Genomic DNA, 7,371 nt, shown 5'->3' on the forward strand with positions numbered 1-7,371 from the left:
GGTGTTGCGGGAGCCACGGGGGGGTCCGCCCAGGGTGGGTTTCCCCGCTGAGGGATCACCCCGGCCCTTTGAACGCGTCCCCAGGCGCGTTTCTGCCGGGGATCGATGGGATGCGTCTGGAAACGGTAGGGATGTGACAGCGAAATTAAAGCAAGCAGCTGATGTGCCTTTGAGGGGCCGAGTGTTTTACAGGGGAAAAGCTTCCTCCACCAGCAAGTACCGAACAGAAAGCACAGCCCAAATCAGAAGGGAGCAGCTGAGCAACCAACGGGTGAGAGAAGAAAGTCAATGACAGAAAGACAGTTTCCACTCCAGGGTCTGAAATCCAAGGAAGCAAGAGAGTCATTCCCTCAGATCCTCAGAAACAATCAAACTTTTCATCATGAAGCAATGAGGAAAGACTGTGGCCGACCCTAGGAAAAAAAACAGAAAGAAATAGTAGAGGCAGCGTAGAGCTGTAAAGTGACCTGCCGCTGCATCAGGAGTGGACACAGATGACAAATGGACACGCAGCACCACGCAGCATCACAGCAGGATGCCTGGAACAGGTCGTGCCAACTTTGGACAGACACCTGAGGTGGATGAGCCCATTGTTCTTTGTCAGGCCTCCCATGAGCTCCCGCGCTAACGAACCAGGCTGATCCAAGCTTTCCCATGTCAGGACATTTGAGTCTTGCCTGTGTTTTTGTGAGCATGTTTGGGAGAGCCAACAGGTTTTTCACGTGTTTGGGAGTAACAGCAGTGTGTGTTTGGACATATTGGCACAGGGATGTGGTTGCATTAAGGCTTACGGTCACTGGGAGGTCGGGGCGTGGGAGGACGGTGCTGCCGGGGGAGATGGCACCGTCTGGGTTTGTGTGAGGGGCAGCACCATTGTGTGTCAACAGGCGTGCACGCGCCTGAGCCCCCCAGCCTTTGTCCCCCTCACATACATGGCACTTTATATCAGAGATTATCCAGACTTCTGTCATGGTCTCCAACCTTTTCATCTCTAGCCCTCCTGGGACTTGTAGAAACGATCTATGCAAAGATCACTTGGCGAGCCCTCACACGCTCATCCCAAGAAACCACCTGTACAGACACGGCCGGGGAGATGGCGGTGAGGCACGAGCTGGCATTCAGCTTGTCTTGCTCTCTGCGCTTCTCCTGCTGCCTCCTCACCTGGGGGTAGTGGAGGGTAGAAAGCTCTGGAAGGGGCTACATCAGCCACACGGGCTCTTTCTGACCTTTTCAAATCCTGACGAATGTGTTTAGTATAATTGGGAAGCACAAAACAGACGAGAAATTTCAACCAGGGAAAGGTCAGTTAAAGGGCGAAAATCCAAATGACGCAAACACTGAAAATCCCCCTGAAGAGCAACACTACAGACGGAAGGAAAAGGAGCCAGAGACAGGAGAGAATAAGGAGGAGGATGTTGTGGGGACCAAGGAAACCCTGGGAGATGGGGAGAGGGGAGGCGGTGTCAGGAAAGCCATCAAGGTGATGGGAACAGGGAGCACAAGGACTGATGTCACTCTTGCGTCACTCTTAGGTGATATAAAGGGAATGGCTTGTTTGGTTTGGAGCGCAGGTTTAGGCAAGCAGAGTGACAACTGGAGGTACTCTGGATGGGGTGGGCTCAAAGGAAAGCTAACATAAAATTCCAGGGATATTCGAGGGGGGAGGCGGAATCAGGATGGGCTGATGGAGGAGCAGTTGGGTAGCTGTGGAAAGAGGATATGAGAGTGACGCTAAGTATAAAGTATTCCTCCAGAGGTGTTAAAGTGAGGGTGATGTGGTGATGGAAAGAAGATAGAAATGTAAAAATTACCTCTCTTTGGCCAGGATTTGGACCACAATCAGTGGTATGTCGTGTGAGGATGATGAAGTACCTCCCTGCTGGCCATACCTGGGAAAGAGATGAGGCTGTTATTTCTGTCTGGCAGAGTCACTTTTAAATCACCAGGTACAGATCATTTACACTCAAGAGTCCTGAGGCCAAGTGGACCACTGCTGCTGGTTTTAGTGCTGTTTCCTAAGGGCAGAGGGACCCATGTGGTTGCCCTGTTATCTGCAGAACTCTGTCTGTCCATCTGTCTGTTAGTTGCCATGGGTTTGACAAAAGAACCAGAGTATAAAAGGTAAATAAGCTCCAATAAGGTGTATGAAAACCGGCAGCCTGATGGAGGAGAGAGACGCTATCAGTGCCTGTGCTGGAAGAGAGCCCACGGCCATGCTGCTGGGCAAAACCCGGCAGCCCGGAGCAGTCCAGACAGCAGGCCAGAAGAATTAGGCAGAAAATACTGGGAAAGCTGCATATGTTAGAGAGCGGTGGAGGAGGAGCCCAGCAACATAGGCTGTAGGGCAAGGGGAAAGGACTCACAGCTCTGGCAGGCCATGGAAAGGGTGTCATCAAGATACCCTGGTTGAAGGTATGGTAGTGGGAGGTGTAGAACATATAGGAAACAAGCCCGTAAAGAATCCAGTTTCCTCAGCCCCGTTGCTCACCAAACAACTGGTTAATAAGCTCTGGAATATCAGAGACATCCCAGAAGACTGGAAGAGAGCTATGCCCTGCCAATGTTTGTAAAGAGCAAACAGAAGGCCTGAAAGTTTCTAGGCAAAGCAACAAAGAGCTGATATGAGATTCTCCAGTTAATGCCAATCGGCCTTATTTGGAGGAAACCGATCTTGCTGCATAAACTTGTTTTGTTCTTGTCAGTCTTTGATGTGCCTACAGGTTTGTTTGGAAAAGGTGACGGCTTAGATCTATCCAGGCTTCTGGAAGCATTACTGTCCCAAAGCATGCTGATGAGAAAAAACAGCATTATGCAATACTAACAGAGCAGGAGGTTAAGTGAGCTGGTTAACTCCATCTAACGACCTGCAAACGCAAAGGGGGTTGTCCCTGGAAGGCCACCATTGAGTGGCAGTGTTTCTTACGTGGATGCCCAGGAACGAGCCCTGGGTCAGGTATGACTCACCATTTTATTCAGCGCTTGGTGAGCAGATATAGTTCATTGTGACACAATTTACTGAGGACACAAATATTGTTAGACTGTTAAAAATAATGAGGGTGGGACTAGCACGGAATGACCCACCACGCTCGGTAAGGTGGTCATTCTCATAAAACATCTTGTAAGATAGTTGAGAACAAATTGTACAGCCGTGAGCAGGAAGAAATGTCCATATCTACAGAGAACGACTTCCACTCCTGAAAAGAGGTGATCTGAAAAGGATTTAGGGATCACAACAGGCAGAAAATCCAACAAAAGGCCAGTGGGCCAGGCTGCAGCAATGGATCTGAAGGGATCCCTGGCTGTGCAAAGACAGAAGTAAGGAAGAGAAGCAAGGAGATGATTAAACCTCTTTCTGTGTCCGGGTAAGTCCCATGCTGGAAAACTGTACGCTGCTTCATGCTCCATATTTTAAAAATAACTTTGAATCAAAGGTGATCCGAAGGCTGGAGATCTCAGTAATTTAAAGAGGTCAACCTGTTTAATGTATCAAAAAGCAGAACGAGACATGACTTGCTTGCAGTATCACTTCCTTCCTGGGGAAAAAGTCTACCAGGTATTCTGGCAGAGAATAACAAGAGCTAGTCACTGGAGAGTGATTAATCACAGAAGCAAACTACTGAGTGAAGTGCAAGATCCTCTCTCTTCTGGAGTCTTTGAATCACAACCGGAGGCCTGTCTGGAAGACCGTTCTTGGTACGCAAAATCCTGAGGGCTGTGCGAGCCGATCGGAGGAAGAGTTACCATGCAGTTACCCTCTTTTTTAAACTCCTCTGTAAGCAGCTGATATTGGGCTGCCTTTAGGTGTAACTGGGTACAGGTCTTACGGCTGCATTAGCCTGGTATGAGTTACAGGGTTAAAAGCCTTCTGGATCATGTTGGTATCCAAGCGATTCACCCCCAGCCTCCTTTGTCCTTACCAGTGTTTTTTGTCTCGGAGCCTATGTTACACACAGTTGCGAAAAATCGTCTCAGAAGATGTGACCCTGGCTATGTTTGGAGAAGGACTGGGGAAAAAATACCATCAGCGTTTTGACAAGTTATTTGGATTCTGCGGTGGTGAAGAGAGAAACAACCTAGAATGAGACAGTACAGCTCTACGGGCTTTAAAGTGGGACAGTGAGCGCACAGGAAAGAAGGTGGATCTATGGCATGAAGAGAGCGGAGGTTTCTTTCTGGAAAGATCAGAATGAGATCAGAAGAGAGGGATGATGCTAGGGGTGGTTACAGCGAGGATTAGAAATCCCAAACATTCAGAAATAACAACACAGAACCTCTCTGTGTCACGAGATTTATCTTCGATTTATGAAACATTGTAAAGACTTGCTTTCGTCTCCACTCTTTGCCTCCTACTTCCGACTCTTTAGGTTACATGAAAATCACATTTCACAGTTTCCCTGTGACCATAAAGATAGGCGTTTGCTTCATGAACAAAGTGAAAGCATGGGAGGTAATGACTCCAGGAGTCTGGAATTTACTCTTAACACCCAGCACTCTGATCTAGGGACAAAGCAAAGACTTCGCTAAGTTACGGGGGTGTTACTGCACACTCTCACAAGAGTCTGCATATTTTGGGAAGACCTTCTCATTTGGAGAGCTCAGGATCTCAATCATTCCAAGGACTTTCTGGTCTTTGCCCTTGTTTTATCTCTATGCAGGACAAAGAAGAAGCAGACAAAACCACGGGGACCCAGCACACATAGGACCTAGACGTTGGAGTGGAGAGGGAGGGCAGAGAGAGCATCATGTAGCTGGGATGCTCGGGCTGCCTGGTTTTATCTGACTAATAATGAAAGGCAGCAAGCGTGTCAGAGAGTGTGAGAGAAACAGATCAATAGAGAGATAAAACTGAGATGGAAGGAGCTGGCGAGGGGGTGGGGAAGAGAGTAATAAACCACTACGGATCAGCAGGGTTACGCCTGAACCTGATTTGAATGCACTCTGCGCTGGTGTAAGCAAATACAGCAGGTGTAAGGCGATGGTGAATCAGACCTAAATCCAGAATGGAGAGGGAAAAGTCGGAAGGAGGCAGTCCTCTTGCTAATACTGCCCTGCAGCCTGCCTTCCCAGCTCTGACCCAACCTCACCAGCCCTGCTTCTCTTTTAATCCTGCTGTGTGGAGAAGCCCAGACCTTGCTACCTCTGGGAACAGAGAGCGCCTTTCTCTGCTTCCCTGGGCCACCACAATCTTCAGCCTGTCCTGAAGATGTGTCTGTCAGGTAAAATGTGTCTCTGTCACGTTACCCTGCCGAGGGCAAGGAAATGCTCCTTACCACCTCGTTCCTCAAGGACCCGGGGCAGGACAGCTTCTGACAACGCCCTGAACCAGTGGGCTTGGGGCACTTTTCTAGGAGAGATGATTGACTGTGCCTGGGTGTATGTACCTACCAGAGAAACCTCTTTGTTCAGCTCCAGATTTTTGAGGCAAATGAGACCAAGACATCCTACAGCTAAGGGGGCATCAGGGCATGCAAATGAAAACGTGCTCTACCAGAACAGGACTGAGGGTCTGGGTACCTTCCCCTGCTAGGGGCACCTGTTTGCCTCTCCAGCCCAGGCACTTAGAGCCGTTTTGCTCCTTCTGCCTGGAATTACTTTTTGAGTGACGGTCCACCTAATTCTAGTGGCAGGACCATTGACGTTAGAAGTTCATCACTGACCATCACTGTCCACGCCGCTCCCTTCCTCTGTCGATAGCCTCAGCATGGAGACTAAGCGCTGCAGGAGCCTCAGGGACCAAAGGGACCCTGACATGGGGTAGGGACAGTACATACGGCTGTTCAGATGAGCTTGGAGCAACCTCTCGCTGGGGGACTCAATTATCTAACTCCCCAGGGCAGCCATGGGTTGTGTTTTCTAGCTGTAAAATTGTGTTTGGAGCAGTACAGTACCCCAAAGGAGCCTTCTTCATGACTCAGCCAGAGCAGCTGCTTGAGAAGAACTAGAGTCAAAGCAAGCGATGAGAGTTGTTGATACTGGCAAGTAAAACCTTAACAAACTCAGGCTTTACCCAGATGAAGATTTCAAGATGTCATGCTTATTTCAAGATGTTACGCTTAAAGAAGTCTGGCGAAGCGCAAGTCAACTGCCTTTAATACGTGCTAAATGGATCAAGCTGAAGACCGATTCTTTTGCTGGCAACCACGCGCTGGAGTGCAAACCTGCCCCTGACAGCACCAAGACTTTAACACGCTGAAGCCACGTTGCCTGCACAGGCTATATTGGGCTCCCACCACTTTGTTGCCTCGTTTGCTTTCATGGGAAATCCTCACTGATTTCTAAAGGAGCCAGCCAGGAGGAAGCTGGTGCCGGACTGGAAACCCGTGGCCAAACAGCTTAATGCTCCTTATTGAAATGAGCCTTTGCTGACTGTGCTCCTCCCGCTCCCCCTCACACTCACCTCCGCCTACCGCATGATTTATACAAGCCAAGAAGAGCTATGAAGGGTTTGGTTTTTTTTTTTTCCAAGATGACTCTCACGTTTTAGTCCCATCATTGTAAAAACAGCTCTTCCACCTAGCACGGGGAAGCATGCCCCCGGTGATGCCTCCTGATCACATTACAGTAACTCATTTGCCCGCAAATAGATACTTAAAGTGTACCATAAACATTTCTATCCTTGTGGAGTGTTTAAACTATCTTTTTATGGCCATACCCTGCCTGCATCAGGGATGCGTTTCTTGACAAGTGCGACGGTTAATGATTCAGCAGATAGTAAAGCAATTTTTTCATAAAAATTAATGCAGTTGAGGAGGGGATGCATGCAGGGATTTAAGAAATGCACAGTTTAAATACATGAGTACGGTGCTTTGCAACGTAAGATTTTTTTACATTTACATATCCCCAAAACTCTGCCCAAAATAGTGAGATCTTAACGGTCTGAAAGCACAGCAAAGAGGAGAGCAATGCGTAGGCACAGGCGAGGTATTCTGTGCATCGCTTTCGATTCCGGCGCGGTACTTACAGAAGATATCAATGAAATATGAAAAATACTGTGCCATATAGCAGCGTTATTGGTTTCCTCATCCGTTATTTTAACATAAATATCGTGCGGATAGACAGCAGGTATCCACCAAAACGTACAGGAAGACCCAGGGGTGCGGGGATATTCACGCGGCACCGTCAGGCCAGCTGCAGCTCCCCGGGCACGATTCAGTCGGGCTGCTGGGCAGCTCAGGGCAGCGTTTGGCAGGAGATGGGTGGCCCAGGCCAGGAGCACAGTGGGCAGGTGCCGGCGGGCAGGGCAGGGCAGGGCAGGGCGTGAAAACGGTGGCGGAAAACGGAGCCGACAGACAGACGGGTGACGAACCCGTGCCGCTGCCAGCCTGGGTGGGGGCTGCACCCCAGCCAGCCCCGGGACCTGTGGGAAGCGGG

The 7,371-nt window shown here is 49.4% G+C and overlaps 1 protein-coding gene across 1 annotated transcript in view; it reads left to right on the plus strand.

Annotated features, from left to right (window-relative positions):
* Positions 1-7,371, plus strand: part of COPS7A (COP9 signalosome subunit 7A) — an 18,316-nt gene that overhangs the window by 7,254 nt on the left and 3,691 nt on the right. The gene's annotated exons all lie outside the window — the stretch shown is intronic.

The sequence above is a fragment of the Egretta garzetta genome, unplaced genomic scaffold, assembly GCF_000687185.1.
Source record: "Egretta garzetta isolate BGI_Z169 unplaced genomic scaffold, ASM68718v1 scaffold85, whole genome shotgun sequence".
Classification (NCBI taxonomy): Eukaryota; Metazoa; Chordata; class Aves; order Pelecaniformes; family Ardeidae; genus Egretta; species Egretta garzetta.